Source organism: Dermacentor andersoni, chromosome 8 (genome assembly GCF_023375885.2).
Source record: "Dermacentor andersoni chromosome 8, qqDerAnde1_hic_scaffold, whole genome shotgun sequence".
Taxonomy (NCBI): Eukaryota; Metazoa; Arthropoda; class Arachnida; order Ixodida; family Ixodidae; genus Dermacentor; species Dermacentor andersoni.
In genome coordinates, this window is record NC_092821.1 from 73,880,289 (window position 1) to 73,896,938 (window position 16,650).

At 46.1% G+C, this 16,650-nt stretch overlaps 1 long non-coding RNA gene across 1 annotated transcript; it reads left to right on the forward strand.

Moving 5' to 3' along the window:
- Nucleotides 1-342: 342 nt before the first annotated feature.
- LOC129386782 (uncharacterized) lies at nucleotides 343-16,397 on the forward strand. Its single transcript, XR_011889875.1, has 3 exons — nucleotides 343-713; nucleotides 15,140-15,178; nucleotides 16,041-16,397. It is a non-coding gene; the product is annotated as an uncharacterized lncRNA (long non-coding RNA).
- Nucleotides 16,398-16,650: the final 253 nt, after the last annotated feature.

Genomic DNA, 16,650 nt, shown 5'->3' on the forward strand with positions numbered 1-16,650 from the left:
CAATGCTAAGTGCATTCTTGCTCTAATTTATCGCTTCATTCATTGTATTAAACTTTGCAATATATTGTTACGGTGAAGTGAAGGAAGAAGTTGAATTGGACTAGAGAAAGACGAAGTATGGCAGTTGCCTGAACGCCATATACATCATTTGTAAATATACGTTATTTTACACTCGTGGGCCTGCTTTCTTCCCGCAACATTTTGGTGGAGGTGCCGGGGTACAACCACGTTACTTCGCAGCGGACGTCATCTACCTGCCGCTACAATGGCAAATCAACCGACACAAGAGACAATGCCTCGGCAGCCCGTGCCAACAGTCATCCTCACTCACCCACGGGACCCGGGAACATTTTGTGGCACGGACAACGCCGACGTCGAGGACTGGCTTACGATGTACGAGCGAGTGTGCGACAACAACAGGTGGGATCCTACAATGATGCTTGCAAACGTAATATTTTATCTGAGGGGAACTGCGAAGCAATGGTATGACACACATGAAGCTGACCTAACGAGCTGGGATGTCTGCAAAGAAAAAATGCGAGACCTGTTTGGCAGACCTGTCGGTCGTCAGCTGGCAGCAAAAAAAGAACTTGCGTGCCGCGCTCAGACGTCCACAGAATCCTATGTCGTGTACATACAGGATGTGCTGGCCCTCTATCGCAAGGCTGATGACAACATGACCGAGGCAGACAAGATTGGCCATATATTGAAAGGTATTGCAGACGATGCCTTCAATCTCTTGATGTGTAAGGATTGTGCCACTGTGCATGCAATTATTAAGGAGTGCCGGCGCTTCGAACAAGCGAAGGGCCGCCGCGTCACTCAAACTTTCGACCGATTGCTCAGTACCGAATTAAGACGGCAAGCTGGGCGAGTTGGTGATTGAACATGTTTCTATGGGTGGGTAGCGCAACCCGGACGAAGGACGAGAGGCAGAACACAACACGAGCGCAGAAACACGAGCGCAGAGCTGCGCTCGTGTTGTGTTCTGCCTCTCTTCCTTCGTCCGGGTTGCGCTACCCACCCATAGGAACATGCCCAATACCGCCGCGACATCTTCTTGCGAAGACCCGCCGCGGTTCGTTCAGCCCACAGGACCGGAAGAAATAACGCGCATCGTTCGCCGTGAGCTTGAGGCCATGGCCCCGGCTGCAGTTCGTTCAGACTGTCGGGAAAGCGTATCCGCTATCTCCCTTATACAAGCGGTCGTTCAGGAGGAAATAGCAAGTTTGGGCATTCCATCTCTCTGCTCGGTCCGCCATGCAAACACCTACCAAATTTCGCCGACCGCTCGCTCCCAGACGCAAAGCTTTCCACCACTCCGTCGCAACCCAGCTGAATGGCGCACAGCGGATGATAAACCCATCTGTTTTAATTGTTCCGGTATTGGACACATCGCCCGTCATTGCCCCAACCACTGGTCGTCGCCTCCTCGGTGGTCGTCTCCGAGTCACTACCGCCAAGTACCAGACAATCGTACTTTCTCGCCCTATACGCCGACTAGGAACATCAACGCCGACAGTGCTCCACCAAGATCCAGCCGCTCGCCGTCTCCGCAAGGTCGTAGGTCCCGTTCGCCTCTCGTTCACCGCTCTTCCTCCCCTTCTGCAACCGGTCGCTTCGCTTCGGGAAACTAGGCGGTGCAGCTCCCGTAGGTGAAGCTGCAAGTCCGACCCGGCCCACAAATCCTCTGTTGACCCTGCCTACATGTGCAAACCTACTGGACATTGAAGTTGATGGCGTTCCTGTTAGATCTCTCGTCGATACAGGAGCGCAGCTTTCAGTTATGAGCGCTGCTCTCCGCCGAAGGCTCGAAAAGGTTCTGACTCCCGCCGTACCGTTCACCGTGCGAGTCGCCGATGGGAGTACGTCACCTGTCCTTGGAATGTGCACAGCACGTGTGACCATTGGGGACCACTATACCGTTGTTCTATTTATCGTCCTTGAACACTGTCCACACGACCTAATTCTCGGCCTCGACTTCCTTTCGAAACACTCTGCCCAAATTGACTGCTCCGCAGGTATTGTACAGTTGGATCTGCCGCTTCCTGCCGACGCAACCTCTTGTGCTCCGCACCGCTTATGTCCTGCTGAATTTGCAAGGCTGTCTCCACAGGCGGCTACAAATGTCCTCCTGACGCCCTGTCCTCCGGTACCTGATGGCGAGTACGTCGTGTCGCCGCTTACTGACGTGGTTTTTTTGCGTAATATTGCCCTACCGAGCACCTTAATTCGGATCCTCGAAAACTGCGCTCGCGTGCCCATCCTCAGTTTTGGGTTTTCGTCACATGTGTTGCCACACGGTATCGCCATAGCGCATATCACTCCTTTGGAAGAATTTCAGATTTCTTTTTTGACCTCTCAATCCTTCCTCAGTGCGAACGGACCTTTGTCATCCACTCCTTCGTACTCGACGCCTGCGGACCATGTTTCTAAGATGATCGCCACCGACCTTCCTTCCGCGCAATCAACAGCTCTTCGTCACCTCCTGTCATCTTATCGGGACATCTTTGATTTGGACGACCGTCCACTTGGCCAGACATCTGTTGTCACGCATCGCATCAACACCGGTGACGCCAGCCCCATTCATAGGCGGCCATATCGTGTCTCGGCAACAGAAAGGGCCATCATACAGAAAGAGGTAGACAGGATGATGGACAAGGACATCATTGAACCTTCCAGTAGCCCGTGGGCATCACCGGTTGTCTTAGTAAAGAAAAAGGACAACTCGTGGCGCTTCTGCGTTGACTACCGTCACCTCAACAGGATAACAAAGAAGGATGTTTATCCCCTGCCTCGCATTGATGACGCTCTTGACTGCCTTCACGGATCCCAATACTTTTCATCAATTGACCTCCGCTCCGGCTATTGGCAGATTAGCGTCGATGAGATGGACCGCGAGAAAACCGCCTTCGTCCCACCGGACGGTCTGTACCAATTTAAAGTCATGCCCTTTGGATTATGCAATGCGCCATCTACATTCGAGCGCATGATGGACTCTCTCTTGCGCGGCTTGAAGCGGTCTACATGCCTCTGTTACCTCGACGATGTGATTGTGTTTTCGCCGAACTTTGAGAGCCACCTGCGGCGCCTCACAACCATATTCTCCGTGTTTCGCAGGGCTGGCCTTCAGCTAAAATCCTCCAAGTGCCATTTCGGTCGCCGTGAAATTAACATGCTTGGTCATCTCGTAAACGCCGCCGGAATCCAACCTGATCCACAGAAAGCTCACGCCGTGCAAAATTTTCCTGTACCTTGTTCAACGAACGATGTCCGTAGTTTTCTGGGCTTATGCTCTTATTTCCGGCGATTTGTGAAAAATTTTGCCGAGATCGCTCACCCTCTCACTGACCTTCTTAAGAAAGACGCCTCTTTCTCTTGGGGACCACTACAGGAGAAAGCCTTCTCTAGCCTGATTGAGCGGCTTACAACTTCCCCGATTCTCTCACACTTTGACCCTTCTGCGCCCACTGAAGTACGAACTGACGCGAGTGGTCATGGCATCGGCGCTGTCCTCGCTCAGCGTCAACAGGGCCAAGACCGTGTCATCGCTTACGCTAGCCGCCTTCTTTCCACGCCCGAGCGAAATTACTCCATTACGGAGAGAGAATGTCTCGCGCTCGTATGGGCGGTCACGAAATTTCGACCGTACCTTTTCGGTCGGAGCTTCTGCGTTGTAACCGATCATCACGCCCTCTGCTGGCTCTCCTCTTTGAAGGACCCAACTGGACGACTTGCACGTTGGGCATTGCGCGTACAAGAATATACATTTTCTATTATATATAAGTCACGGCGCCTGCATAAAGACGCTGACTGCCTGTCCCGCAATCCCGTGGATCAACCGGACGATACCGATGCAGACTCGGACATCAGTGTTCTGTCCCTCTCCGGCTTCCTCCATATTGGCGACGAGCAGCGCAAGGATCCTGTTCTTCGAACACTTATGGAACGCATAAGCTCCTCGCCCAATGACGCGTCCCTTCGGATGTTCACCTTGCGCGATGGAACTTTATACCGTCGCAGCGTTCGTCCTGACGGCCCAGAGCTCCTCCTAGTCGTCCTCAAGCACCTTCGACTCGCCGTGCTCCAGCAACTTCATGACGCTCCTACTGCTGGACATCTGGGCGTCACTCGTACTTACGACCACCTGCGGCGCCGCTTCTTCTGGCCCGGCATTTATCCCTTTGTGCGCCGTTATGTCGCTTCTTGCGACCTGTGTCAGCGCCGGAAGACGCCTGCTATGCCTCCCGCTGGTTTGCTTCAACCAATTGATATACCTACAGAGCCCTTCTTCCGTGTGGGCCTCGACCTCCTTGGCCCGTTTACAATTTCCATCAAAGGAAACAAATGGATTGCTGTAGCAACCGATTATGCCACTAGATATGCCATCGCACGAGCGCTGCCAACCAGCTGCGCTACAGATGTCGCCGACTTCTTACTAAAAGACGTCATCCTGCACCACGGCGCCCCTCGCCAGTTGCTGACGGATCGCGGCCGCTACTTTCTATTGAAGGTCGTCGATGATCTGCTCCGCTCCTGTTCTACAGAACATCAGATTGCTACCGCGTACCACCCTCAAACGAATGGCCTCACCGAGCGACTCAACCGCACACTCACTGAAATGCTCGCCATGTACGTTTCCAACGATCACCGCGACTGGGACGTCGCTTTACCATACGTCACTTTCGCATACAACTCGTCCCGTCACGACACTGCCGGATTTTCACCATTTTTTCTTTTGTATGGCCGCGACCCCACCTTGCCTTTTGACACGTTGCTACCTTCCGCAGTACAGTCACCCAGCACTGGTTACGCTCGCGATGCTATTGACTTAGCCGCCCAGGCCCGAGATGTCGCCCGTCATCGCCTCAAAGTCTCGCTAGCTTCTCAAAAGCGACGCTACGACCTTCGGCACCGAGACCACCATTTCTCACCTGGTTCCCTTGTCCTTCTCTGGACGCCTTCACGTCGCGTCGGCTTGTCGGAAAAACTACTGTCCCATTTTTCTGGTCCGTACCAGATCTTACGCCAACTGTCCGACGTGACATACGAGATCGCCCCAGTCGGTCAGCCTTCAGTGCCTCCCAACGTAACCAGCGATGTTGTTCACGTCACCAGGCTCAAGCCCTATGTCCCCCCATTAAGTGAGTCTGTATAACTTGCACCGGGACGGAGCTACCCCGCCGGGAGGGTGATGTTACGGTGAAGTGAAGGAAGAAGTTGAATTGGACTAGAGAAAGACGAAGTCTGGCAGTTGCCTGAACGCCATATCCATCATTTGTAAATATACGTTATTTTGCACTCGTGGGCCTGCTTTCTTCTCGCAACAATATTTTATTGTGCCCTTCCTATATTCCCTGTGCGTTTCAATCTTAAATCCCTTTATCCTCTGCATTTTGTTGCTGATAGCCACATTGAAAGTATTGATAATTGTATATTCTGCTACGTCTTGTGCGCCCGTACATAGCACTATTCACTGCATCATATCTACTGCAACATGCCTGTCCTGCCTGGACCCGGTTATGATGTGAACCATGTGTTAAATAAAGATAAAATGCGAATTTGTAATAATGTAAAGCGAGTTCATATCAATGTTGACAATCTCAAGCTTCTATTACGGCAAGTGCAAAGCGAGTACATGATTGCTGAATTCGAGCCACATTGTAATACGGATGCCGTGTGTGGAAATCAAACGAGCGACCTCCTTGTCACCAGAACGCCATGGATATTGCTTTGTTACGACGGATGATTCACCGAAATTAGTTAACACTGCTTAAGTTCCCTCCAACACGCATAACATATCTAGTGGAGCGTTCACACCTATTTTCGAAGTCGCAGGAAAGCTGAGGCACACTACTCTCGTGTAAAAGGTCAACCCGTAAGAAGTATAAAAGCTCGGAAGCACTGATAGACACTTCAATTAAAAACAGCATTTTGCATCGCAAAGCCAGACCTGACGTCCTCGGCCTTATGGTGACGTCTGTAGGAAACGTCATTCAGAAATATAGCCTGGTATGGGCAAGTTGCTCACAATATCAAAAGTACTGCGTGCCTTTCATTTGGCCGCTCTCGTCGGTAGCAGTGTGATGAGAGGAGTGGACGAAAGCGAGCAGAGTGGTTAAGGGAAAGGAGAGAAAGAAGCGTCATTATCATTACGATTATCATCATCAGCCTATTTTATGTCCACTGCAGGACGAAGGCTTCTCCCTGCGATCTCCAATTACCCCTTTCCTGCGCGAAAACATACTTAGATTCCGAGTTCGCGCCAATGATGTTTATTGAACCTCTGAACATAACTACACTCTAAGAAAATTTGCACCGCTTGAGTCGCATCTTGCCACACAACAATAAACGTCATCTGTCTTGTCCATATTTCCTTTCTGTAACGCTGCAAGCCCGGTACTTCCTAGTAGGGAACGGCACGCACGTTATCAGCATGACATAGCAGTGCTGACAGGAAAGTAGCGAGCGGAGCGTTTTCAAGAAAGGAAACGCAAGCAATGAAGATGACGATTATTGTTGTGTGGCAGATATACACTACAAAAGGTGTAAACGTTTGTTAGAGTGTACACTCTTCAGCAAAATTAAACCCTTTTGCCAGACACCGATAATCATCATCTGTCTTGCCCGCATTTCTATTCTTTAACGCGACGATCCCGGCACTTCCAAGTCAGGAATGGAATTGTCCGTTATTAGCATGACAGAGTATTCTCGACAGGAAAGAAGCAAGCGCAGTGTTTTCAAGGAAGGAAGCGCAAGCAAGACAGATGACGATTATCGTTGTGTGGCAAATATACAGCTCAAAGGTGTGCATTTGTTTAGGAGTATTGGGGCAGACACTCTGCGACCGAAGTTGGATGCCAGGATGTCCAATGAAGAGCGACTCATACCCAGTGGCATACAGTACGTTACCAGAGATGGCTTCAAAGAGGTTAGTTAAACATGGGCACATACACAGTGACATGTATCCAGTTACCCAAGTCGGTGTGAAATAGGTTGAATGAAGAGTACCACATACCAGGAGCATGGAGTCAGTAACCCATATTGGTGAGAAAGAAGTTCATTGAAGAGCGGCATCTAACCAATTGTTTGCCGGTCTGGGTATACGTATCTAACATTCTTCAGGCCCAACTTGGGTCACTGGGATAATGCCACTGGTATGTCTCGCTCTTCATTAAACCCAGTGACCAATGCTGAGGCGAAAGAAGTTCATTGAAGAGAAGCACCTAACCAATATTCTGCTGGTCTGTCTATATGTATCTGACATTTTTCACGCCCAACTTGGGTCACGGGCTTGCAAATGAGATGCCACATACCTAGTGGCCCAAGTTGATGTAAAGAGATTCATCCAAGAGCGGCGTATACCCAACAGCAATGATCCAGTGAACCAAGTTGATGTCACAGAAGGTCGTTGAAGAGTGGAACATCCGTAGTAGCCGAAGTTGGCGAAACCGAGTTTTATGGAATAGGGGGAAATGTTCGCCGTCACGTGCGAAGCCACCCGTGTTCTGCTACTTTATTAAGCCCACATCCTTCAGAACAGCAGCCCGAAGCTATGCCCATTTGACCTTGGACTACCCAGGTCTACCCCTACCTTGGACCTACCTACCTTGGACTTCCGAGGACTTCCGTCTACCTTGGACTACCCAACTCGGGTCACTACCCAGTGACCCGAGTTGGTAGAAAAAGAGTCAGAAACATAGGTAGATGTACGGAGACACGTTTAAAAGTGCATGAAAAATCCTACGAATGGCAATAGGATTATACGGCTAAGTATACTAGTTCATTGGGTACATGTGTGTCTTTCACTTACGAAGAAGGTCGGCTACCAAATTGGGCATTCAGAAAGGGTCGTCGGATTTCGAACAAGGGCCATCAGGAAGTCATTGACCTGGGCAACCAATCATGGAATGGCCAGCGCCTTCCTGAGACAAAACGTTTCTTGACATCGCCAGCCCCCCGAGTTGGACGTCAAGGCCCGTGGACTCCTGCACCTGTGGGCAGGGCGCAACATGGCGACACTGCGCGTCCGAGGTTGCCGACAGCTGTTTGGCAGTGGAAGCCATTCCTTCCTGACTCGTCCACAACGCATTTCCATGCTCACGGAGTCTACAAAGGTGCAGAGCTCGAGCGCCGGCTCGGAGGCCTACTCAGCAGACGGCGTGGACGGATCGGGTAGAGGGCCGGTCGGGGGTCGAGTGGCAGTGGCGGTTGGGAAAGACCCGATGGCGCGTGGCGCGCGAGTTGGCGTTGTGTCGGCGATGTTACGCCTGGCACGTGTCATCGTTCATGGCGATAATGGCGATGAGGCCAGGGACTGAGCGGTAGCGCAGCTGTCGGTAGATGTTACGCATCGGGGCAGGTCGAGGGAAGAAGGCTGTCTTTTGACGATGGCTTACGTGCACAGGGACAGAGACGATGGGTGCTGGCGTGAGGGTGCTTGGCAGAGCTGTGTGGCGTACCCCGACGTCAGCGTCAAGAAGAAGGCAGTACCGAGCGCCCTAGAAGTGCAACACAGCCTGTTGTAGCTGATCGCAGGGGTGGGGGCGGGGCGATGGATCGGGAGGCGGAGTTGGAGTTCAAATGACACGACGGAGAGGAGTACCTCGTACTTGAGCGCTTGGATCGTAATAGTACTCCGCTGCATAACCACTTCAAACTACGCGAACCATACGTGAATGTAGCGGGACTGGAACGACGGTAGTGGTGGACTTAACTGGGGCCCCAGCCAGTTATCCATGGCACGGTGTCACTCGGTGCAAGGCGCATTCTCCCGGGCCACCTTATGCAGCTTAACCATGTCGCATCGACAACAGAGATCGTTCCGGGATGATGTCGGAAGCGCACCCATGTTCCAATGGAATGCGAGAGGCCTGAGGTCATATGTTTGGGATTTCCAGCAGTTGGTGTTTAAAAACCACTTTCCATCTGTGAACTGAGCTTATCAGTCTCCATAAGGCAAAATATCAACCATTCGTTTCAACAACGTCTGTATGAGGTAGTAAGGTGCTGGTTTATATTCGCAAGGATCTTACGTAATTTTTCCAACCCGTAGCGCCATAAGACGGTAACCAATAACTCGGTGTTACTGTGTTAGTTTAACGCCTTTAATATAAATGAGCCGACGTTAGCATGTTCGAGAATAGAAAACAGAAAAGAATGGGGTACGCTATCAAACACCCTAAGTCTACTTGGCGCATCGATGGCTGGGGATGAGAACTGAAACAATGTTCTAGTACTTTACAGGTGATGTGTGTGTGTGTATTGAGTGGCCTTTAAGACCTCAGATCTGATGAGATCCAATAGCAATCGACATTAGAAATTGCAGTCTGTTTGTTAATACTTTCAGAACAATTTCTTCGGAGTTCCTCTCTGTGAATGTATTATAGAATAAACACTGTGTGGCTTTTAGTGAATGACTGAGGAACAGTATGCAAACCAAAACTAACTCCGAAAATCTTTAGTACAGGACAAAGCAGGAAATTAAAGGCTTTGTAAAACTCGCCTGACATGTCATCAGGACTGGGCATCTTTGGTCAGTAGCTGATTGTGTTTGTTGTTGAGTGACACAACCACTAATAAAACCGCACTCTTCAGTTAAAGAGATGATGAAGGATGCAAAACATGCTGCCAGATTATCATTTGTTTATAACAACGAGCGTTTAACAGTGCCATGTAGTAAGCCTCAAATTCAGATATAATTTCTTTTGTATTATACAACAATGCCCAGTTGTAACACATATCTGGTATCGGCCCTGCTTTTTGCATTATGGCATTAGTCAAGTAAAGTTTGACATGTGGATTCTTCAGGATGGAAAATGCGTACGTTAGGACCGAACTTCACAGCAGGGCTATGTATTTCAACCCTCGCATATATTTTCAATGTCTTTTGATGGATGGATGGATGGATGGATGGATGTTATGAGCGTCCCCTTTTGAATGGGGCGGTGGTTTGCACCACCAAGCTCTTGCTATTATAGAGCCTAATCCTACCTAGGCCAAAAAGAAAAAAGGAAAAGGAAAGAAAAAACGCACCATGAGTTCCCATGACCAAATTTTCTGAACCCCTATTGTGAACTTTGCTTTTGTGCGTGTCCGTGTTTCGACGTTTCGCTACCCTTCTTCCACCAATGTTCCAATCGCCTCTTACTAATCTCTATTGCGGATATGTTTCTTTCCCCTTGCTCTCGCTGAAACCAAGGGCTTTAAAGTCCAGTGGTGCCTAAATCGACCGCTGGGCAAAAAATATCTTCGCATTCTGATAAAACATGCTCCATCGTTTTACCGCAGCTTTACCGCAGCAAGCACATGCTTCTTCTTCGTTTTTATATCTCGTTTTAGAGGTACGTGTTCCAAGGCATTCTGACTTAGCTTCGAGAAGTAATAAGTTTTCCTTTGAGTTATCATAAATTGCTTCTGTCATGATTTCGTTTTTTTCCTTTTAAATAGTTACTCATGGCAGGTTTCTTTTGCATTGCCGCGACCCATGAGATTGTTTCAGCCTTTCTGACTTTCCGCTTGACGTTCTTTGTTGCTGCGTTGCCCATCCTACAGGCCGCATACTTGCTGGTAAGCTTCCTAGTTCTTTACCTCCACTGTGAATGAATGTTTTTTCTTTAGAAATAACTAAACACTCTACCAGCCCATTTGCTTTCTTCCATATTCCTGAGTCGTTCTTCATAATCAATTTTACTGTGAGCTTCCCTCACTTCAAAACTTGTTCTGCCAAATCACCCTGCAGAGCTTCACTTGCAGTCTTCCCGTGAGCGCCCAATGCGAGGCGTCCCACTGACCTTTGGTTGCTATCGAGTCCTGATTGTACCCCTGAGTTAAAGCAAAGAATCGCATTTCCAAAAGTAAGCCCTGAAACCATTACACCTTTCCACGTAACCCGAATCTCCTCGTACCTACTGTATTCCCATAGCGCTCTGTGTTTCCTTACGGCCGCATTTTTCTTCCGCTTTGATGTTATTGTTTTTTCCTGTGTTTCCAGATATATATTGTGAATGAATGAATGGAACGCCCCTCCCCAAGATATTGTTACAATCACTGACCCGTGTGCCTTCCTGTCTGCCCTGCGCACATTTTTCAATGTATAAAGATGTTTAGCTGCCACTTCTTGCTTGGCCTGTGTTATATATATATATATATATATACATATATATATATATATATATATATATATATATATATATATATATATATATATATATATATATATATATATATAATGAATTTTCTAAATGTGCACTTTTCCCACGCCGCCCTGCCGCGTGCGCCTTGTCGAAAAGTGCCATGGATAGCAAATGTGAATTGTACCCTGTACTCTCACCCTAATTTCTTTTCTTTATATTTTATTATTCCTTTTTTTACAAACTGTATCTCTTACTGAAAGGTATGTGTGCTTCATTGTTGTCGTCAGTCAGTTTTTATTGGGTTGAAATTTTTTCCAGTGACTCTAGGACAGATGCTGCCGATGCCCTCTTCCCGTGTGCAACGACCACCTCTTAGTTCTAAATTCTACCTCGATGTTATCAATTGTGTAGTGCATAAACACGAACATTGCTGACTCCAAGCTTCGCGCAGGACAAAAAATTATGTAATTGTGCGCATAGCATTGCGTTGTATAGTGCAAAATCAGTGGTTTACGAGAGCTTCGCTTGAGACAGGTGTTATCGCGTGTGTTCAATCTGTGCACTTGTTTTTTGGCAGGGCACCAAGAATGGAGCCCAAGGGAGTGCAGCTCTGTACGAATATACTACACGTTTGGCCGTAGCTTCATCAAAGACACTTTGCTGACAGAGCGTCATGCGCTGGGTCAGAGCGCTTATCGAGCAACTTTTCCATAGCTACCGAAGATTATGGGGTTTTAGCACTGCAGTGAGGAAAATGCGTGTTTTTCGTTGTATACCACCCACCAGATGGAAACACCAACACTTTTTTTTTCTTTTTTGGAAAAGTTATTCAGCTTTGTGTCAGTGAACGAACTGCGTCTCACTATGGGAAGAGACTTAAACATTATTTTTTTACGCCAGACACCGAAATCTTCTGAATTTCGAATGGTTCTCGAGTCATATCACTGCACTAACGCTATTACTGAGCCTACACGCATCGGCCATCTCTCTGATAGTTTGATAGATGTATTTGTAAGAAATTGTTCTGAACAATGTACAGATTCAGGTGTGATTGTCACTAGTTTAGGTGACCGTTTACAAATATATCTGTCCTGCCGTTTTAATCATTGTTTTAAAGATACACATTACGCTGAGGCATTTCTCGTGCAAGAAATCAACGGCAATACATTAGGGGAATTTCGCGCGAAAATTGTAAATATATGCTGGAGCTCCCTGCTTGAAGTAACTGATGCAAACAACGCTTACAGTATGTTTATAAGCGTTCTGAAGGAAGCATATACTTGCTGTTTTCCGTTTAAACAAGTAAGAAGGTCCATTAAAATACGCAAGCCATGGGTTACGAATGAGTGTCTCAAAACGATTCGCGAGAAAAATTCGTTATATGCTAAATTAGTCAAAACAAAGGACATTAATGATCTCGCAGCATTCAAGAAATGGCGCAATGGTGTAACTAAACTTTGAAGAACACAAAACGTGCATACCTTGGACATTCGTTTGATCAAGCAAACGGTCGAAGTGAAAAAGCCTGGCGTGAACTTAACAAGCTTCTCAAACCAGACCGGGAACATGAGTTGGAAGCTACTGTGGGTGGCAAGTCGTTAAGGGGCAAGGAGCTAGAAAACAGCTTTAATGACTACTTTACTTCTATAGCATCAAGCAATTATAACAAAACTGCAATTGAGTTATTGGGTGTACTACCCAATAAAAATTCAGCCGTTCTTGAGCCAACGTTGCCAGAAGAGATTTTCTTAGCTTTCATGTCCCTGAAGAACAGCAAAGCGCGTGATATTGATGGGCGGCAGATAAAACCCATTAAATTTGTGCTCGATCTTCTGTCACCGGTCCTCACTCATATATTCAATATTGCTTTATCTGCTGGAGTCTTTCCCGAAGCAATCCAACATGCGAAAGTTACTGTACTGTTTAAATGGGGGAGCAAAAACGAATTTTCAAATTACAGACCAGTTTGAGTATTACCGGTAATTTCAACAGGATTAGAAAAAAATTGTATCTAAAAGTGTTACATCATTTTGCGAGAAACATTCTATCATATCCTACAATATTATTTTTTTCGAAAAAGAATGTCGACAGAGTTTGTTTTACTGTCACAAAAGGAATTGGGTCTGAACGGTTTTGAAGATGAAACGATAACAATAGAGTTTTTATTGCCTATTCCAAAGCATTCGACCGTATTAACCATTTTCTTTGATCAATTAGGACATTATGGCTTTTGCGGCACTTCATTAGCACTTATACTGCCATATTTAAGAGATAGAAAGCAGAATGTCTCAATTAAATCCCGCCAATCAACTCTTCAAAAAATGTTGCAAGGAGTTCCGCAAGGCAGCGTTCATGGGCCAACATGGTTCAACATCTACATAAATGACATCGTACAGATAAGTAAAAAAAAAAGAAATACACACACTTCATATTTATGCCGACGACAGCAGTTTTTCCATTCAACTAGTCTGGCTTACCTTTCGAATCTGCTAAATGAAACCCTGAGTAGTTTACTTAAATGGAGTAAAATTAGTACGACGACAAAAGCTGCTCTGTTTGCTCCACCACAGAAAAAATTGATCGGAACATAATGTTAAAACTTGGTGCGGAGAGGGTAGAGCTTTTAAAAACAGTAAGGACTCCGGGAGTAGCTTTCAATGAACATTTATTGTGGGATGATCACGACGCCCGAGTTTTAACGTCTTTGGCCAGGGTTTGTGGCATACTATGTAAATTCAGGCTTGTTTTACCCCCTAAAATTAAACCTTTAATCTACAGCCGCCTTCTTGCTCCTCATATAAATTATTGCATTATCGTATGGGGAACCACTTCCCAAACAAAGGTCCATAAACTACTAGTCCTGCAGAAAAAAGCCGTTCGCAATATTGCGAATGCCTCTTACGATGCTAATAGAGCTGCAATAGCTCGCTCCTCTAATGTGATTCCCGTACAACACTCGTGCGAAACAAACCTTGTTAATAAGGGCAAAAACAGTACACAATACAACAACAAAGTTTTCTTAGATTTATGCAAATTAACTTTCCCCACACATGTACCGTACAATATGAGGCAAAAGTATGCTTGGCTACTGCCATTTTCAAGAACAAATTATGGATTTACTAGATTAGAATATCGCGTACCGAAGTTGCTAAACGCCTTACAGAATGTTGATATAACTCTAAATGATATTTGTAAGCGAACGTTGACAGCACAACTTCCAGAATACGGTGCATTTGCGTGGAACCAGTGACACAAACGGTTGAGCAATTTGATTAAAATTACTGTATACCAGTATTTTGCTTATATTTCTTAATGAATATCCTTTGTACGAAAGCATGGTACTGTACTATATTATACCCTTATGAGTGGCTGTATGAGTTGCAATGGCAAGTTTCTGAAATCTGAATGTTGTAACAATGTTTAAAGGACAATGTTTGAAGAAAATGCTATAAATGTACTTATGTCTTTTTTTGTATTGGTGAATAATAGCGCACTTTTTTTTTCTTTTTTTCTCTCTCTCTCATTGACAAAATAGCAGGAACTTTTCTGGTATGCGTGCGGGTATATCTATGTTGCCCCTTTTCTATGTTGCCCCATCCAGGGTCCTTGCCCCTTTTCTTGCCTGCTGGCAAGAAAAGGGGCAAGGACCTACTCAAGCTGCTGTTTTGCAGCTTTTTGTTCTTACCCTAGAGTTCTTTTTCTTCTGCAAAAAAAGAATGCTGAAATAAAATGAAATGAAATGAAATGAACGTGCGGGTAAACCTACAACGACAAGAATATTTCCTGCTTTTCACAATTCAAACTGAGGACGCAAATCTCTGATTTCTTAGGAGTGCTCACATTTCGTAACAATACTGCGATTCCCGAATTATTACGATTCCCGAAAAATTACTGAATTGTTTTCAATATAGAATAAGCTACTAAATGCGATATTAGTGACGACGACAATCGTTTGGTGTTATTCGCACATCGTGAGATAATCATGACATCTTCTTTTGTTGCAGCCATGAAAATCGTAGCTTTCATCTCCGTTCTAATACATGGTAAGCAATGGCGTTAAAAACTATTTATGCTGCATACAGACAACACTTAAATTTACGCCTACCACAATTATGTTCTCCATTTTTTTTAAAACGTCATTATTATGGCACGTGGTATTACTATGAAGGAGGGTCCTAAGAAGTGACATACAGCGTGTCCCAACTGCTACGACCAAGATTTAACGATATGCAAATGCAATGTAGCCGGACAGAACGAAATGCATGTTTTTTTTTTTGCCTTCGCTTGGAGATATTAGGGTTAATGTCGCATTGCGCCTAATTGCATAATTATTCTTAGTGAAATGATCAACTTCTCAAATATAATGAGATAAGAAGTGTCAAGGGGAAATTTTAGAGCAACATCAAAAACTCCCGATCCGGCTTTTGTTGCACAATACATGCTACATAAAAGTGTTTTTTGCGAGCGTGAAAGCAGCCCGCGAGTACACGCAAAATTGCCGCGCGACTGGCCGCTCGAGGCACTTCGTGTGTCAGGACATCACAGAGGCGGCGCGAAGTTGTCTCGAATGTGTGTATAATTTCTATCGGAGTAAAACGGCTTACAAAAACAGGCATCATGAACAGACCGTCACTTCCCCAAGCTAAAGAAGATGGCATATTCAGCACATAACCGATGTACTTAAGCAAGGAATGGGCTTTTCAGCTTTGAAATACGCCAGTGGGTGTTAGGAACCGATCTGGGAAGCAAGTATGCCGCTTAGTTTCATTGGGAATTAAAGAGGTTAATGAGGTCCTAAGGAAAATCATGTTTGTAGATGCTGTAAGGGAAGCTTGCCTGGGTATATTAGAAGATAACTAGAGTAACGTGAATAATCACGCTCGTTATATGTCTCTCTTCTTCCAGGTTCCTTGGCCGGCACTTCGGTTATCAGAATGCCAGAGGAAGCCTTACTTTCGAAGGATGCCAACCTGCCCTTGCCAGATCAACATTTCAATATTACGATCACTGGCAACTTTTCAGATAAAGTCTTCATGTTCAACTTGACACATGGACACCTGCATACAGTAGCGAAGCGAGACAATAGTAGGAGTGGCAAAGTGTGCACCACAGAAAGCGGCGATGCCTTACACGTAACCTGTCGTGTAGCAACGGCGGGCTGGTGCGCCAAGTACGACGGAGTCGTATACAATGGAACAGATCAACCTGAAGAGAAATTTGCCGAGTCATTCAATGTTACTGTAACAATAGAGAAATATGAATCACCTCTCAATCCTGCTGACGTTACTGTATATATCAGAGTGCTACATCCTCCTTCTGGTAAGTGTAAAGTGCGAGAGTGCGGTAAGATTGCAGATGTCAGTTGAGTCAACGAAACTGTTCTTGAATAGGGGATGATGGATGGATGTATATTTTTTTTTGTTCTCGTGTTTCAATCCCGTGAATTTTACTTTGCATTGTATACGCGTGACAAGAACATTTAACTGTTACATACTCTTTTTTTTTATTGTTCTCT